This window comes from Desmodus rotundus, chromosome 10 (genome assembly GCF_022682495.2).
Source record: "Desmodus rotundus isolate HL8 chromosome 10, HLdesRot8A.1, whole genome shotgun sequence".
NCBI lineage: Eukaryota > Metazoa > Chordata > Mammalia > Chiroptera > Phyllostomidae > Desmodus > Desmodus rotundus.
The window spans coordinates 15057426-15077231 of NC_071396.1; the positions used below are offsets into that span (position 1 = coordinate 15057426).

Genomic DNA, 19806 nt, shown 5'->3' on the forward strand with positions numbered 1-19806 from the left:
GCGTTATATAAAGTCAGGAGTTCTGTCCGCATCGAAACTGCCACATCCGTAAAGAAAGCACTCAGTCACCTCTGCTGTGGCTGAGGGCCAGAGACACTTCTGCATGATCATTGAACATCCCATTAGCTCCCCTGCAGCTGTGAGTCAGCTGTTAACCTACTGGATACTTCTCTTCCATCAACGCCCCCCCCCCTCTCCTCCCCTTCTCCATGCTGAGCACAGATGCCGTCTCCTACCTTGTCCACCCCTTTCCCATAGTTCTCCATAGTCGGGATCACATTATTACACTTAATCATTTCCCCTTAAATCAGCTTCCCTTTCAACGGTGCTCGACTCTGTGGGCTTTTTCTTGGTCGACCTCAGTGGGACAAAATATTGCACAGCTGGAGTCTCGCATTAGAACAGCTTTTAATGTGAGCAAAGTTGTGTGTGAAGGTAACAGTTATATGAAGCATTACAATACATTCGCCAAGTGTCAAATTCAACCTAAATCATCAGCCTTATATATTTTCTGACGTTTTCTAGTGAAATCAGGTTATTGCCTTCAATCTATGGTAAATAGGGAAAATAATAAAAATATCACTCCCAGCTTCAGGGTACCGAGGGATGGCTCTATATGAGGCATTCTTCTAAGCAATTAAAGAGTATGAACTCATTTCATTTTTATAATAAGCCATGGTTGTAAAAACTACTATCACCCCTTTATTTTACAAAGGACAGAAGCTAAGACACAGATAAGCAACTTGCCCAAGGTCACCTTCCAGGAAAGGCCAAGCTAGAATTCATACTCAGTAAACCTAGCTCCAAACCCCTCCCTCTTACTTCACTGCTAATAATTTCTTTTAATTAGTTATATTTTAAAAAATCATTTTCTTCCATGATGTTGCTGTATACTAAGCTATAGATTTCCTCTCACATACTTTTCTTTAAGAAAAGCTAACACTATTCATCAAAAAGACACTTTTCTCATTCACATCTTTCTTATTCCAAACCCAGGATGGTGTCATAGCCAGAATACGAAGTGATGCCTCTGGGTTGAATTTCAAAGACTAGGAAGTCAGTACATTTGTGTTTGTGCCCCCCCCATCCTCCAGGGGTTCAGGATCACCCCCTAGACTCCATGGCCACAGGAAGTCCTGACGGAGGAAAAACAACCTCCGTAGGCTTTTCCACATTGGGGTCTGGATCTGTGAATCTCAGGAGCCCCTAAAAACACCATCGAGGAAACAGGCAAAAAAAAAAGCACTCACAAAGCAAACGAAAGACTGGCTAGTGCGTGAAGCAGGATGAAAGGGCACAACAGTCCTCCAGCCACAGGACTCTGAAGACACAATGCTCAAACAGGAGAAGCTGAGGAAAAAAAAAATGTGAAAATCTATGTTTTGAGAAAAAATTGCTTTTGTATTTTTTTTAACATCCCCTCTTAAATGAACTACTAGCCTGGAGTTGAAGGTGGGGTTGAATATGTTCATTGATCACTGGAATCTGGCAATTCTGGAATTGGGGAGATTTTTAAATAAATAATATTTTAAAAAATAATGGAACAAGCAGGAACATGCCATTTAAACTCTGTTCATGTATATTTCAATCTCAGTCCCTTTAGTCTGAAAAGACCTGAATGGCTCTTGGGGTGCAAAAGCTCCAGAGAAGCAGGAGGAGCTTCTTCCAGCAACTGCCCATCCTGGGCTGGTGGGGGGACCTCGCACCACCACCCTGGGCTGGGATGTCACAGCGGCTTAGCCAGCTGCCCAGACCTTGTCCTGTAGCCTGGACAGGGAGAGAAAACTGACCAGCTCTGATTTGGTTTTGTACCTAGTCTCACCGAAGCTTCTCATCTCGGAAATTACCCGAGAGAACAATCAGCGTGGTGTTTTCCAAGCTGTGCTCTATGAAATGCTATTTCAGTGACATGGCAGGTCATTACCTGAGAAAGGGGCTCTCTACACCCTAAGACTGAGACACTCTGTGTTGAATTTAAATAAGTTTCTTCACTGTCAAATTCCTTTGAGCTGTTCATATGCTAATAAGCTTTGCGACTCTCTAAGGGAGTTGAGAGTGTCCAACATTCCTTAAACCTGTTTGGCTGTGAGTTAGTTTGCCTAGTTAGCTTTCTGGATCAAATATTCCTTGAAGCCTACCTATTTCCACAGATGGTGGTCTGAGCCCATCCTCTCCTCTTACAGATGAGAACACTGAGGCACGGGTTTGGAGGGTGGGCTGGGTGGATACCAGGCCAGTGACACATGGCCCCTCATAGCTTCGTGGCAAGTTTTAGGAATCTCAGGAAAATAGTCTTCTCGCTACAATGTGCTCCCTTAAGAAAAATACATGATGCCAAAGCTGTGAACTGTAGGTAGGCTCTGTCTCCTTAGCAACAAAAGACCTGGACCGCTGGCAAGCCACCGCTTACGTGTCAAAGATAACCAGCAGACGGTCATTGCTCACTGCACTCAGACAATGCACTAGAGAGTTCGAAAAGAACAACGTGAACCCACAAAACGTTTAGAATTCCCTCTGAAAAACAATGTATTTAAGCACTCTTTAAACACGACCACCCAGGAGATTTGCCCAGCAGGGCCAGCAGCATACTCTGTGGGACCAGCACAAAGTGAAAATTTGGGACGACTTGTAAAAAGATTATCAGGAATTTCAAGATGGCAAGAGCAGAGCATTAAGCCAAGCATGCAGGGGGTCCTTCTAAGTCAGGGCCCCTCTGACCTGCCTCAGGTCACATGTGTGTGAACCGTGGTGCTGCATGAGCAGAGTCGTCAATAAGTATTTTGAGGACTTGGGAAGAGGAAAATCCCTGCAGACTAAACAGTGAAGGGCCACAGCAAGGAGATGGATTTTGAGTGGAGACTTAAGAAAGGGATTCAAAGAGTGAGTGAAGACACAGGGTTGGGAATGAACGTGGTGTATTAGAAGATGCGTGAGCACTTTCCTGCAGCACCAGGGTGTCCCAGCTGGGGAATCTTGGAACGTAAGGCTGGGCAGGACAAGTGTAGGCTTGGGAAGGACTGCGAGTGGCAGCCTGGCGTAGAATGTGGATTCTGACCTGCAGGCTGCCACAGCACCACTGAGCCTCTGCAGTCAGAGCCAGCACCCGACAACACTGGAACAGGTCTGGAGAGAGCACACAGGTTGAGGAATGAGGGGAGCATGGAGACAGACAGCCGATGGCTGTAATTAAAGAGGGCAGTGGCAGGACGTCACTTGAATTATGATGCTGAGAAAATGAATTTTCTGTGTCCACTTGGCTAGGCAAGATGCCCAACTGTGTAGTCAAACACCAGTCCAGAAGTTGCTGTGAAGGTATTCTTTAGATGTGATTAACATTTAAACTTTACAGTAGGCTTGAGGAAAGCAGATTATTCTGCATCTCGGGGTGGGCGTCATGTAATCAGTTGAAGGTCTGTAGTGCAAAGATTGAGGTTTCTAAAATAAGGAATTTGGTCTCAAGACCGCAGTATAAAAACCCCACCCGAGTTTGCAGCCTGCCAGCTTGCCCTTTGAGTTTCAGACTTGCCATCCCTCGAGATCATGTGAGCTGGTTCCTTAAAATAAATCCCTCTCATCGCTTCTCGGCCTTTTAGCTAAGATGAAGTGTAGTATCTGTCCTTATCAGTTTAATATCTGATACGACCTCTATCCAAGGACATTAGAGTAAATGGAGTTTTGGAGCTGGGAGATGGGATAGGATCTTGCTCTGCACATTGGCCGGTATTGCAGTACTTCCGGGAACAGTGTACCAAAAAAAGAAAAAATGATAAAAATAAAAATAAGTCTCTCTGTCCACATATATGCACAACTGATTCTGTTTCTCTGGAGAATCCTGATTAATATAGAGTGACAGTGAGCCCTGGGAGGAAATGGCACAGGAAAAACATGGCAAAGCTGCCTCATAGTGACTGACTGACTGTGAGGAGTGAGCCACAGGAAGCCACGGCCATTACTGCCAGCCTCTGGGGCTGGGCCCACTGAGAGAAGGACCGTCTTGTCTACAGAAATGGGGAGTGTCAGGGGGAGGGGCAGTCCTGATGTCCAGCGGGCAGCTGGCGAAACAGCACAGAGATTGGCTGATGCTGCGCTTTTTATCTAATAGCTTGAGCACCTAAGAGTAATGGTCCTTGACTGGCCCCAAAGCTATCGATTTCCTCGTAGCTGCTATTTCTGATGATAACCGCCTGGGGGGACATTGAGGAGAGAGCTGCACCCCTTCTGTCTCACCCAGCCCGACGTCTCTCAAGTCTCCATGGGGTTTGAATTCAGAGCCTCACATTAGCGATGCGAAAGGGTGCTAAGACTTGAGGAGTCTTTGACTCCCTCTTCTTGACTTTTTTTTTTTTTATTTCAATGAAAAGAACAAAGGACTGAGGAATAGTTTTGAAGACCCAGTGGGCATGCTGGTGGGCAGAAGGAGGTCACTGTTTTTATCGCACACCCGCACGCTCTACGTTGACATTTTTATCAGAATTTATGAGGTTCTAAAGACATGTCTTAGCTCTTAGGGAGGTGGTGCATCGCCGATGCAGATAACTGGATACCCGAACCAATGTGAAGATGAACCACAGCGACAGGCAGTTCAACTGCAAATACGACAGAGAATAATTAATATTTCATAGGCAGCGTGTAATGAAGGAAAACGAAGGGTGAATTCTCCCAGTATTGATTTAGAAGATTAGCTAGGCTACATAGAAAGGGTTTTTTTGTGGTTGGCAGATGCATTTTACTTTATTTTTTTCTCCGTTGAATAAAGTTGTTTTTAATGGAATTTATTGGTATGACATTGGTTGATAAAATTGTATGGGTTTCAGGGACAGAGGAAATAGGAGAGGGTAAAGGGGGGCTCGATGGTGACGGAAGGCATATGCATTTTAAAGTAAACGAGGAAATGGGAGGCGGTGTTTTTACAAAAGAAATATGTTAGCAGACTGCATTTTCAACAGCAAAGTTATGCTGCTTTTCTACAACTTCTAAAGTAACAGCTTAGTAGATAATATTGTTTAAAAGAGCCTATGTAGGAAATCCTCTTTCCTGGTCTCCCATGGGAGACATTCTCACAAAGCTAGTTTATGTCTGGTATAAAATAGCCTCAATTTGTGCAATTAAGTGAAGAAATAAGAGCACCATTAGCCCTCTTCTGCTTGCCTTTCCTACGATGAGATTCAGGCAATAGGCCCCACTTATTTCCAAAGTCTCCCCTCACGGGCACCTCCAACCCTTACTGTAAACGGCATGATAATCTGGGATGTCCACTGAGGCTCCTTGTGTGACATGTCTTGACATCTCTTTTACCTCAGTCACTTTTTTTCCCTAGATATAATCATTTGGTTAATGTCCCTCTTAAAATATGCTGCTTGAAATTCAATACAGTCCTTCAAAAGTAGCCTCTGCAGGTGGACTTTGGCTTGTTGTCACGTGAGCATTTGACTTCGGAAAACATAGGCTAAGAGTACAGCCACTGTGTGGCCACCCTCGTCATTTTCGTGGGCTGTTACTAAGCTCACTGCTTGGCAGTATAAGGTAGTGGTTGGAGTCCAGGAGGACTGTAATGAATGTTTTTCTGCCTTTAGTAATTATATAACCTTGGGCAAGTTTTTTCATTTCTGTGAACTTGAATCTACAATGGGACTAATAATACCGACCTCCTACAATTGCTGGGGGTGAAATGGGATGTTCTGGCACACCCCAGCCCTGTGCCTGCAGCATGGGTACTACGCGTAGCCTTAGAGTTGATGACTAGAAAACTGTTTTCTCCGTCCTTGATCAGTTAGCTAGATGAATGGGGAATGCCAGCGACTCTAGTGTTTAGTTATTGTCCTGGGCAAAGATTGCATAAATCTCCCTAGGCTCGTCCCAAACCACGTGGCCTAGTTAACAGCAGAGTAACGTGGGCAGCGACACCCAAGGGGCGTGGCCCACAGGCTGTGCTCTTCTGAAGGGAGGTCTCTAATGTCTTGCCATTGAGCTGTATTCTACATTAGATGCTTGCCGTTCACAGTTATCATCGATGCTAATACATAGAAGGCAACTGACCAAATTTACAAGCAGCACAAATCTGGTGGACAGAGCGTAAACCTCAGTTTTCAGAAACATGACTTAACAAGAGTTTAGCAAGTGAATCAGACCAATGCCAACAAGAGGAACCTGGGTGGGGGGTGTGAAATAAGAATAAGCAAAAACACTGATTCTAGAGAGAGGGACAGGGAGGAGGAGACAGAGGAAGAGAAACATCCATGTGGAAGAGAAATATCCATCATCCCGGCCAGGGACTGAACTCACAACCCACCCAGCACGTGCCCTGACCAGAAATCGAACCTGCCACCTTTTGATATACAGGATGATGCTTCAAACAACTGAGCCACACTGGCCAGGTCTAAGCATGTCAATCCTAAAGCCATCTATGACAACTGGAATTGGAGCTTGGAAATTGCAGGAGGAAGGATTTGTATCAGTGTAAGCAAGAATTTTCTAACCCTAAAGCCTTCCAGTGATGGGCAGGCCAACCTTGTGAGAGAGTTAGCTCTGTGTCCCAGGCAGGGGAAGAGTGTAAATTTCTCTGGGATGCAGAGGAAGAAATGTTTTGGTGATGAGACCAGGAAGAGATGGCAAAGAGCTCTGGTTTCTTCATCAGAGCTTAAACATATTCAGCTCAATAAAAGTGAGCTAACACCATCATTGTTGCCATCATCATCATCATCATCATCATCATCATCATCATCATCATCACTATTATTTTACACAACTTGCTACACACAGCAGGGAAGATGCAGGACACCTCTGCCTCCCATCCTTGCCTTAGGGACCAAATTACAGGTGTGTTTATGCCCAAGGGCCTGGCCACACCCATTCTGTATGTTGGGCTTAGTGAGAGAGAAGGGAACTACCCCCACAGCTAGTCCACACCAGTTTAGTAACATTTCTGGCACTGGCCTCATGAGGATTGAGAATATATTATTCATCGTAAAAGTAAGTTCTTATATGCAGAAAAATACCACTTTAAACCATGGGGTTTTGTTTTGTGTTGTTTTTAATATTGAGGTAGAATTCTAAGTGGCAAAGCTCATTGAAAATATACATACAGATTTGATTTCCTTCAACACAAGTTTATTAAAGATGTTTCACTGGATTTCTTTGAGAGTTTAGTCAGACTAAGAAATGCATTCATTTTAACCACTTTATTTAAAAAGATTCACTCAGGTGGTTTTTACTGCCCCATTTTTCTCTATGGCCTTCATATTTTAATTGGAAAAAATGGGAATGTATTATCTTGATGCATTGACTTGCAAAAACACTACTCTTACAGCCATAAATCATTCTGCATACTTCAAGTGTTACAGCTCAGGCATCTATTATAATTAGCTGTCACTTCAGCCCTGTATTGTTGAACTCACCAAAACGTAGCTGTCATATTTTTTAAGACATTTTCTGGAATTGAATTCCCTCAGCAACCTCGTGTGGAAAATTAGCTCCATGGCCTTGTACCATCATGACGTGGCAATCTTACCCCACACCCACAAACTGGGAAAAATTCTCTTGTGGTTCTGAATTGCCTGAGAGGCTGGGTACGTTTGTCCTAGAAATGATGGGTCTGAATTCCATTCTCAGAATCCTGTGGGAAGGGCTGTGCTTCATGAGAAAGCAAGATTCACACAAACACATAGGTACGAATGTTAATAGGTTCCTAGTTTTGAGTAAGAGCTCTATACTTTTGGGGAATGTCCCACGAATATTGATTTGTTTGGTCCTCACAGCAGCCCTGTGATACCCAGGACAGGCTTTAGATGCTGCATCTCACAGATCAGGCAGCGGTGTCCAAGAGGCCAGTGGAAGAATGTCCCGGGATTATTCCATCAGTTAGCATCAAAGTTAGGACTGGGGCCCAAACGTCTGGCTTATGGAACAGTCCTTGGCCTGTGTTACATGCTTTCTCTCAGTAATCTGCTTTGCCCTGGCCCGGTGGCTCAGCTGGTTGGAGCCCCCTCCCATACACTTAAGGGAGCAGGTTTGATTCCTGGCCAGGGTGCTTATAGAAGGCAGCTCATCGATGTTCCTCTCTCCCATCAATGTTTCTCTCTCCCTTCCTTCTCTCTCTCTAAGATCAATGAACATGCCCTCAGGTGAGGATTAAATATATATATTTGGCTGAATCAGTGGCTGCCCATCCACATTCAGGATGGGGCAAAGTGGGTTTACAGTTGTGAGTATACAAAACACAGAATTTATTCTTGTATTATTATTTAGTAATCATTGTATTACTTTCCATCCAAACAACCGTAAACTTACTTTTGCCCCACCCTGTATATAGCAACATCCCACGTTTATAGTAATATCCCAGAGATCTAGACACTGGATATTTGAGGGGCCTCTCTAACAACTGTACAACCAAGAACCACGAAATACATAAATGCAGAAAGGCCCTGCACAGCCCAGCCTCCCCAGAGCGCCACCCTGTTACTTGTTGGAGCACCGTTTAGGGCCCTGTTAGTGAGATCTGCTCGTTCTATGGCTCACCACGGGTCTAATTCATTTCCGAGCTTTGGCCAGTAAGAAGTCACAAGATGGAAGACAGGTGAGAATGTCCATGGGACAGAAGGAAACACTGACCATTGAAAGCAACACATGAGTTCATCTAGTCCTCAGGAGCCAATCCGTGTAAGCCAGCTCACATGCCCCGCGGCCAGCTGCCGAGGCTCCTGGCCTCCCGGGTGACGACGACTTTCTCTTTAGGCCAGGTGTTCCTGTGGGGCCTTGGTCAGGAAAAGGAGGTGGGCCAAGGAGTTTTCATTCCACAGTCCCTCCCTCTCCCCCTCTCTCCCTCCTATCTTCCCTCCCTCCCTCCCTCTCTCACTCTCCCTTTCTCCCTGTCCCCAGTCCATGCATCCAGTTGGTTTCCAAGTGTCGGAAGATTCAGTCTTCTCTGTGCATCCTACAAATGCGTCACCTTTCCTCCTAAGTGACACCGCAGTGTGTCTCAGCAGTCCGTATGGGAACTCATTAGCCCACAGTGACGTCTTCCGGCTTCTGGCCTCTCCCCACTGTCATCAGTATTCCACACATGGAGATTCCTGTCTCTAAATTAATCACCCCTCCAGCACTCAGGAACCTCCAGTGCTCCAGCTCAGCCTGACAGGCAGGTGCCCCATCTGTCTCCCACCCATCTTTCTAACTAATGGCTCTGGCCCAAGCCACCTGCCAAGCAGCATTACCAAGGATTCCCTGGGCAAGATTCATATTTCTCCTCTCTGTGTCTCGGCACATCCTCTTCCCTCTATGTGGAATGCTTTCCTGGCTCATACTGCCTGGGGACATTGCCACCCATGACACGCTCAGAGGTATAAACCATGAAATATGTATTATACAAAGGCTTATTTATAATGGCTGGAAAAGAAAGAAAGGGATGTAAGCTATGCATCTAACCATACGATGGAAAAATAAATTTTGCTACATGCACCTAACAAAATACCATAAAGACATTAAATATTATGTCTTCAAGAAATAGTTAATGAGCCCTGACCAGCATGGCTCAGTCAGTTGGGCATTGTTCCACAAACCGAAAGGTCGCCAGTTCAATTCCCAGTCAGGGCACGTGCGTGGGTTGCAGGCGGGGTCCCTGGCTGTGGGCATATAGGAGGCAATCAATTGATGTTTCTCTCCCTCTCTTTCTTCCTCCCTCCTCCCTCTCTAAAAATAAATAAATAAAATCTTTTTTTAAGTTTTAAAAACAAGAAATAGTTAATGAAAAAAGCAAATTTCGAAATTCTCTATGCAGGATACAGACCAGTATTTTGCTGTGTATAATGTGCACCTTTTTGCCCAAATTTTTTGAGGGAAAAATAAAGATGTACATTAAACATGGGTCATGCCTGAAATACCTTGTATCTGTTCTTGTGTTTTGTAATTATTTGTTACATAAAATTTCTTGCACCATAATATGTTAAAAATAAATGCTAAGATTCCTTTATAATACAAAAACCAAATATCTATAAATAAATAAATAAATAACTGAATGAACAAATTAAAACAAAAGATTTTTTTCCCTGAGAGTTTGGGCCAAAAGCATGGGCGCGCATTACACACACAGGAGCACATACACACGGCAAAATACGGTGCATGGACATATACATGTGCCTGGTGTTAATAGTGTGTGTGTCAGCTGTGAACATGTCCAGATGCCAATAACAGCAATAAAAACCCACACTGGGTCACACAGGTCAGAGTTTGGTGGTTTTGCACAGCAAAGCGACCTGGCTGCTCAGTGATGCCACCAAGGACCCTGCGTCTATCTTTCCGCCTCTGTCCTCCCGTCACTTGCCTCAGGGTCGAAAGGTAGATGACGGCCTGTAGTTCCCTCCTCTGCATTCCAGGAAACAAATGGGGAGGACAATGGCCCCACAGGCAGAGGACAGAGGGGTTTCTCCCACTGAGGACCGGCTCTTCCTTTGGGAAGGGAGGTGCCCCACGGGCTTCCGCATCTCCTTGGTTGCCATGTGGCTGCCACTAGCTGTGGACGAGGGGCTGAGGCTGGGTGAGGGGTCAACCAACACACAGTGCTGGCCATGGTGGATCTGGTGGAGGATGGACATAAACGTTGGTTTTATCCTCCTTTGACTAGAATAATACACACGTTACTTGGATATTAGTGAAAATATGAAATTTTTAATAAGAAACTACCTAACCCTCATACTTCATCACATATGTCACCTCCTCTGTTAAGCCTTTAGTTTGAATAAGTCGATGATGTGCTTCCTTCCCTGAAGGAAGATACAGTTAGAGGTGGTAGATCATGAGTTCAAATTGCTCGTGTGTCCACGACTAAACTATGTAATCTTTAAAAGCCTCAGTTTTCTAATCTGTAAAGGGGTGATTAGATACTTTATGGGGGGTTTGCTAGGGTTGCATGAAATTAGATGAGAAAATAGAGAAACGACGAAGTAGCTTTTCAATGACTAATTATCTTTCTCCTTCTGAAAATTCATAAAATGCCTTATCTTTCTCATGTTGCCAAATTTTTCCTTCTGTTTTAGCTGTTTGTTTTACATTTTCAGCTTTTCCTTATGAAGCACAGTGACTATATCTTATTTTTGTTTAATCCCATGCAGAATATAGAATAGTACCTAGTACATAACATCTCATCCCCCCATATATTAAAATTGAATTCATATTTTACTAAAGATACTTGAGCCCTGGCCAGGTGGCTCAGTTGGTTGGAACATCGTCCTGTGCACCAGAAAGGTTTCTGGTTCGATTCCCAACTGGGGCACATTCCTAGGTTGTGGGTTCGATCCACTGTCAGGGCACATGCAGAAAGCAACCATCGATGTTCCTCTCTTTCTTGCCCCTTCTGTCCCTTCCTTTCTCTCTAAAATCAATAAACATATCCTCAGGTGAGGGTCTAAAAAACACTTGAGTTATACAGCACAGGCTAACTAGCCCACCCCCCAAAATTGATCGTACTGCCTTTTCCTCCACACTCTGGGTTCTGACGTGACTAATGAATTGGAACTGCCGCCAGGCACCTATTTATGAGTGATCACTCTGAGTTGTGCTGACAGATGCTGGCTCCACAGTTGTCATCAAGAAGCCACAGGGGTCTAGAAACTTCTGGAATCCTGTCAACACCCCAAGCTGTGAAGGCTTTCCGTGCTTTCCAAGAAAAATGAAGCAGTAAGAGAATCTCAAGTTCAAAATGCCATCCTTTAAAAAAGTAAAAGGCAGAGAGCTTTTTCTTTCCAATTCATTTCAGTATTATAGCTGTTAAAGTTCTAATTAAGGGAGTTGAGAGACCCTTAAGGAGCCCGTGAAAATGAGTTTCTGACAAATAAACAGTTTCCCTTCCATGCTGTCTCTATGCCCCAGACAAGCCTTGTGGAGTAGCCTTACCATTGTTCTGTTTTACCTGAAAATAAATCAAACTCTTGTTTACAACCATCTAGAAAAGAGCTGCAGGTATATTTTTGCCCTCCTACCCCCACATTGAAATTATGAAAAGAACATGAGGAAGTCACAGTTTATTTTATCAATGTTCTTGGTCAGAATTCTTCTAAATAATATATACATCTAATTATCCCATTTTAGAAGTTTCCTGACTGATGTACTGATCGTTGCTTTTACCCAGCCTTTCTCCTTTTCCCTCTTTAGTTCCTCATTTTTTAGATGTGCCCAGCATTCAGTAGGTCCCTTGCACTTGCCAAATGAAGGATTATTTTTTATGATGGCGGTGTGGGGCTGGGCTACTCTGACTTTATGGGGCCAGTTCATTCATTTCAGGAACATACTGTGATGAATGTACGTGTTCCCCGGGTGGATTCCAAATAACAAACAGGCAGCCAGCTGTCTCCACAAATTACCATTGTTCCATGCAGTGTGGTCCTGAGTAAGTCAGTTAAGCTCCTTTGCTTCCGAAGCCTGCTACAAGTCAGAGAAGAAAAAGTCAGAATCGAGAGAGGGAGTCCTAGGGCTTGGAAGGAAAGTTCTTGCACCCGTTCCAGGCTCTAACTTTTGAATCACATCTATTGTTGATTGCCTTTCATCTCAAGTGTCCACTTCTGCTTTCCCCTATGAAAGACAGCAAAGTACGTGTTGATGTAAGAACATCCAAAACTATGAGGAAATTGTATGAGTTTGTTAGAATTTATTTGAGTCAAACTGAGGACACGCCCAGAAGCATAATCTCAACAAATGATAAAATACCCCAGAGAGTAATAGTTTGGCAGTTCTTTCTATGCATTTGGGATCAAGGTAGGGTATGCAGGGAAGGGTACATGAAATCCATTGGGGGTAGGTGAAGGGGGCTGGACAAAGCACGGCAGAACAATCTCTATGATTGGGTAAAAAGTAAAATGGAGAGATGCATATGCCTTTTACATTGGTGGTGGGTGCAGGAGTCAATATTCAACATTTACAGTAAATGGGGATGGTATCCAAGCAACAAGGTCATGTGTTCTCTCAAGGGTGGTTATGCCTCTGAGGGGTGTGGGAAAGAGGGTAACCCTGGCATTTCATAAATGCACAAGAACTACAGGCAGAGCCGGCTCAGGGCAAAAGTTAACCTTTTACTAAGATAGTTTTAGGGCTGGGGTATGACTACCCACCGTGACCCGCCCTGTTTGGAATTTATGATCAGATCACCCTGTGAGGTTATCTTTGGTCACCGAGCTTGTCAGGCCTGTCATGGGGCCCCTGGACTTGTCAGAGTTACCACATGGCCCTCTTTCATACACAAACTTAACTGCTTCCTGACCTCCCGTACACAGTCTCGCTCTTTTCTGACATTCTGGCCATTTTTTTTTTCCTGACAGTGCAATGGGATTTGAGTTCCAACAGAGAGTAAGTAGTTTCAAGCTTAAAGCTGAAAACCTTTAGAATCATAACTTCTCAGAGTCAGAACATAACTCAGAGCTGTGGTTCCCAAGCTGTTCACTGAGACACCCTGAATTTACATTTTTGAGGGAAGTACAGCAAATCTGTTGGTCTGGTCACCACAGAAGTTACTAGCTCCAGGGAGTTCATAATTTCCACCTTCGTTGTGAAGCTGGGTGGTTGGCAGTGGCGCTGGTAAAAAGCAGGTCCTGGGTAAGAGGCCCTGTGGAACGGGACATGCGGCAGTGCCCAGTGTCATTCCCAGTTCTGGGTTGTGCCAGGTGATGCTCACATCCCATTAATAAGTAGTTGTGATTATTTGGGAGTGAAAAAATATATTTTTTAATTTATTGGTACTGTTTTTAAAACAACTATGAAGTTGTTAGTACCTCAATAAAAATGAAGCCGTTTGGATCTGACTACTTGATAAATCAAACTCTTAGGTGTTTCTTTGGACTTAAAAATCCTGTGCAACAATTAATGAGACATTAAGGGTCCTGTGCTCTGGCGAAGTTTGGGAACCTCTGGCTTAAAGTCCAGCTAGTCCAGCTAGTCCAGATGCCTATTTGATGGCATTAAAACATTTAATGAGGAATGATATTTTAATGAAATATTTATATTATAATAAACAAAACATGCTATGGTTTATAACCAGCTGCTGTCATTAAAGGAAATTAGAAGTTATATTCAATTATAAATACTCAAGTTAGGGGTGGAGTTCACTGACATCGTATTAGTGTTCAACTCTCCTTTGGCTACTTTTCTTATCTGAGTGAAGACAGAGTAAAATAAAACCTCTGCCCCCTCTTCCCTTTATTGAGATGATGCTGCGGCGACTTTCTGTTAACCCTGATTGTATGTCAGAATTTAGGGACAAAGACCACCAGGAAGTGAAATGACCCGTACTCAGCAGTGTAAGGAAACGTAGGAACAAGTCATGGAGATGAAGAGAGAGATATGGATACAGCATATTCTAAAAGTCATTAATTTTACAGAAACTCTTAAAACTTACATCCCTTTTGGTGCCCTTGCAGAACCTCTGTAAGCTTCCTGGAGCCTTAGGGACACCCCAAGCTCCGTGTCAAAGCACAGACTGCCAAGTTTAACCTGCACGACAGGGAAGTTGTGAGTTCTGCGCCACCAGGGAGGCATCCTTAGTTCCCTGAAAATAGGGTCTTCTGACCTTTGCGGAAGCAAGGCAGACAAAGTAGCACTTCAAGAAGAGCATCTTACATGTAAATATTTGTTCTGCGTTCATCTTCACTGATATCACAGGGAGGGGATGGAAACTCATTGGACCTATGTAATCTCTTTAAACTCTCACGCCAACTCTTGAAGGTAGAAATTATCACTCTGACTTTTACCACTGAGCGGATATGAAAGAATTGACCCTCAGCAGCCAATTTAGAAATTCACTTTTTTGATACTAAAATCCTCATTAATCAAACATTCAGCAAATACTTCTGAGCCTTGTGCTTGGAGAAGCAATTATATATAATTTGGAAAAGGAGATCAGATAGACTGTGGATGGCCTGGAGCAGTAAATTTAAAAGTTGGAGGTGTATCGTTTAAAGAGTGGAGAGCCATTGATGATATTTGACCTTGACCTAATCAGAGAAGTATTTTAGAGAAAGGAAGACAAGCACAGCAGGGAGGAGGCATTTATACAACAGTTAGTAGTACGCTAAAGTCCTCCAGTGCTGGGCTTGGGAGGCAGGAGAGAGTTGAACATTCTCTGCAGCAGGACTCCAATAAAATTGGAAAGAGCTGCACATACGTTATTTTAAGTTTTCTACACATTAAAAAAGTTTTTAAAAAGGTCAAAACAATCAAAATTTTATTTAACCCAATATGTCTAACATACTAGCATTTCAATATGTAATCAATATGAAAAATAGAGATATTTTCCATTTTTTCATACTACATCTTCTAAATTGTGTGTAATTTGCACTGCTAAGCATGCTCAATTCAGACTAACCACATTTTTAACTGCTCAGTAGCCTCACCTAGTCATTAGCTACTTCATTGGATAAAGCAGCTCGACGGCCTTGCTCCTTCACCTGCGGTCTACAGACCCACAATATCGACATGATTGGAGCTTGGCAGAAATGCACAGTTCTCGCGTTGCACCCCCAACCTACTGAATCAAAGTCTAAACTTTAATAGGAGAACCTATGTGATTTGTGTGCTTGTTAAAGTTGCAAATCACTGTCTTCTAGAACATGCTTCTCAACATGTGACTTGTGGGGCCAGAACCAGCAGTAGCAGCATCCCCTGGGAAATTTGGAAGTGCCAACACAGACCTATTGAATTAAACTGTGGCCAGAAATCTGAGTTCTCCCAAGCTCTCCAAATGATTGTGATACGCACTTGAGTCTGAGAACCACTACACTAGAACCTCTTTCTCTGAGGAGGACACTAACAATTAGTTCAAGTTCTCAGTCCTGCAGCAAAGTATCTTCGAATTGGAGTAGAATGTGATAGGCTCAAAGCCCACAATTTTTTTTCCTTTCCTTTATTTTGAATCTTTGAGGTATCTGTAAATAAAATCCTCCCTCCAGATATTTCATCATCAGGATTCCCTTTCGTATGTTCAGATTAGATTATTAGACTGATCTCTGGGTCCACCTGCAAGGGTTTGTTGTGGTTTCTTTTGTGTGTAGTGGTCCCACTACGAAAGCAGAGTATATTCCCAAATTATGAAAAGTTCATGTCCGTTCTGCACATAGGGTGAGATCGGTGGCTTCTGGGTAAGGCTGGTTGTAGTACTTATTTTCTAAAGTCAATTGTCATTTTTGTTTCATTCTATAACACAGACTCTGCAACATGGCAGCAGCTTGTAATTCTGTGGAGGTTACACTGTGATTTGAGTGTTGATTAGTGCATTCATAGCTGGCAGCATATTTTGAACATCCTGCTCTATAAGCTGAGAGAATAATTGAAGTGGCATCTTGTCTTGCTCAAAAGCCTATACATGTAACCCCCCTGGGAAATGCAGCATTATCTAGGAAAGTATCTAGGAAGAAAAAAAGGTAGTCCTAAAATGGACTCATGAAGAAAAATTCCCAATTTGCTAGGTTCTTTTTCTCCAGGACTGAGTGACAGACCTCATAGATAAGGAAAAAGCAAGTGGAGTGTTCATTTTCAACTAAGCTGCTTGGTCGCATTGCATTAGGACTCCCAGAGTTGTGATGAATGGAGAAGGGGTTCTCTCTGACCTGGGATGGGCATTGGAAGTTGGCCACGGGCTAGGCTAGGGCCCCAATAATACTTTCCAATGGGAAACTCAGTAGGGTAGCTGGGGTTTGTAATGAATATATATGGCAGGTCTGTGATGTGGGCAATCACAATAGCATTTCAGTACTTACACACTAGACAAAGAGTGAGTTCTAGAAGCTGGATAGAATTTAACTGGAAAGCTGGTTGGAAGCGTTGGTCAGCACCAAGGACAGCGCAGGGCTACATTTGTCCTCAGTTAACCCATTTCATCTAGAGGCAGACCTCAGGCTAACACCTATTTCAAGATGTGAGCACCAGCTCAGTGGTAGAGAGCTAGTCGGTTAGATCCTGTCTGGGTCCTTCGGGTGGGAGCCTGAATCCTCATCTGAACCAGACTTTCCCTGTTCGTCCCTGTCCTGTCTTCCAACGGTAGACCCCTGGCGAGGCTGTGTGGTAACCCGCTGTCCCAGCACTCCTTGGCTCACTGGTGAAAAGGGACGAGTAGCAATCTATCTGTTGGTCTTCCATTGGAGTCCTCTGTCTCAAGGCCTTGCTGGCAACTGGCATCTTGAGCCCAGCAGTGGGGGTGTGGCCTATTCTTGAAAGATGGATATTTTTATTCAGAGATTTCATGGAAAATCGTGAGGCTCTCAACAGTGCCCCAACTGAAAAGAAGAAACCAGTGAGGCTGACCCTGCTGTAGTTTAAAACCACTTAGTTGGAATTATTTCCTGTGTTTTGGGAGCTAATAGTTGGAACACGGAGGAGATCCTTCACATGTGTTAACGGAGTCCTTCTGGTATTAACCTGCATTGTTTCCGAGGGAATCAAGGCTCTCGCAGCATCTGGGGTGGACTGGGATTCTGTTACTGACACAGTGGGTCTCAATTGACTAGAGCCTCTTCCCTTCTCTAGTTCCTTTGGCTTTATAATAGATGCTAGAGGCCCAAAAGTTCATTCTAGAAAACTTCATTAATTTGAAATGATTACAGATAGAAAGTGTGAATGAGTGAAGTCTCCTTTAAAGAAGTGTTATTTTATTACTTTTAAGTGCATACATAATTTAACACACCAAACCAGCCAGAGGTGCAATTTCCAAGTAGATGTTATCAGCAGTTGTTGCTCTAACAAGCAGATAACTTATTTTTAATTAGCATGGTTCGCTCAGGTACTAAAAATAAGCTGGTCCATTTAAACAGGGTAAAGATACATTCCTAAAAACCTCCAGCATCCTCTCCTCTCAGAAACAGGGCAAAAGTGCACTACACTCTCAGTCCAATTATCATCCTAAACTTGTGTTGTCTTAGTTAATAAGGAATTACTGCTTATATTCTGCTTCTCATGTAAATTTGGATATGAGAAAAGACTATTTGGACCAATTATGTTTGTCATGTCCTTTCTGGCCAAACAGCAGTGGGGTTGTTACAGCTTCAAAGCGCATCTTTTTCTACTATCTGTGATACATTGACAGTTTCCAGACTATATTCTCAGCAAGAGAAAAAATTAAGTCAAAACAAAGACTCTGAAAAAATTTTTAACTGACATGTTTATATTTCTCTGGTATTGTAAAAGACATGCATATTTTATTTGTTGGCCCAATTAATATATTCTTTGTGTTCAACCAAAGGCTTTCTTTAAAGGCTATTGTTCAATTATCCATGATGTAAGAATGAATAAACATCTATAAGCTTATTAAAAGATCTGCTGATCTTAATTAAGGATTGTATCTTTATCCTTGATTTAGGTTTGTTTGTTTGTTTTTGTAGATGCTGGATATTCTGTTTCCATAGGTTTGTGGTATTGCCCTAGCATGCGCATTTTGAAAATGCTTTTCCAGTATATGCTGTTGTGCAACTTGGGGAAGAAGCACCCCCTCAAGGAAACATTTCCCGATGTGTATATGTAGCACCATACACTAATGTGACTTTCACCTCTTTATCCTAAGCAGTGATTGAGTAAACAGTTATTGAAATATTTTACAGGCAAACTACAGATCAGCCAAAAAGCAAAAGCCTGTTGCCACCCTAAATCTTTGCACAAATGGCTGTCTCACATACGCCATATTGTTCTGTTTGTTTTCATCTTGGCCACGGCGTGCTTCACAGGCTGCTTTCACACGGCCACACATACCCACCACGTCAGTCCCTGCGACTCTTTTGCCTTGGGTGACTCATCTGTAAAATGGGGATTAAAAATACAACGCCGACCTCAGAGTGTTGCTGTGAGCTTTAATGCGATTCAACTGAGAAGTTTCTCAGGAAGTGAAAGATTGTGCAAACATTAGTTATTACCGTCGTTGCTGTGAGTGCTGCTGTTACTGTCGCTGCTGTTACTGTCACTGCCGTACCAGATCCCGGAACGACACCTTTTTGTGCATCCCTCTCCAAAAAGGCTACCTGAAAGCAAGTGAGTGACAGTGACTTTACAATAAGGACAGTCTTAAATCCACTCTATTAGGCCAAAATAGGCTTCAGTCTTTGGTTCTTTCCTTTTATCAGTAACAGAGTTTTATGTAGCTCAACAAGGCAGGTAAGCACATCCCAACACTGGCCACAGCAGCCTGCGAAATGTGTCATCGGCCTGTGAATCGTGAAGCCAGTGAACGATTCCATGTTCCCCAAGTTGGCTTCCTTCCTGAGTCACTGCTATCAGCCAGCACCTATTTAGTCAGTAAGTTCACATAACGTGTAGTCATTCTTTAAGAACTTTTTAAAGTTTTCTCTCTCCATTGGAGGACAAAATGGGGAAGGTTTTCCAGAAACTTTTAGTACCTGAAGAGGTAGAAGATCATTTGCTGAATGAAATCAGTGTCTCCTCTGACGTGCCCTCCAATTTTAATAGATCTTGGAATTTAGGGAGGTGAAGGGGGTAGATTTGTTCTTTTTTCAATTACATTGTCATTCAGTACTATTTTATATTATTTTAAGGTATATGCATGGTGGTTAGACAATTAGTGCCTTTATATAATTACAGAGCGATCCCCCCAGTAAGTTGAGTACCCACCTGGCACCACACATAGTTATTACAATATTACTAACTATATTCTCTGTGTGGTATTTTATATCCCCGTGGCTATTCTGTAACTACCAACTGTACTTCTTAATCCCTTCACCTTTCCCCCCAGCTCCTCAACCCCCTTCCATCTGGCAGCCCTCAGTTTGTTCTCTGTATCTATGAGTCTGTTGATACTTTGTTTTTTCATTTACTTTGCTCTTTACATTCTAC

General features: G+C 43.2%; 1 protein-coding gene and 1 pseudogene across 7 annotated transcripts in view; both read left to right on the plus strand.

The window, feature by feature from the left end:
• The window catches only part of PLD5 (phospholipase D family member 5), a 215323-nt gene that overhangs the window by 160608 nt on the left and 34909 nt on the right, over positions 1–19806 (plus strand). The gene's annotated exons all lie outside the window — the stretch shown is intronic.
• On the plus strand, positions 3574–3754 carry LOC112318946 (U2 spliceosomal RNA; annotated as a pseudogene).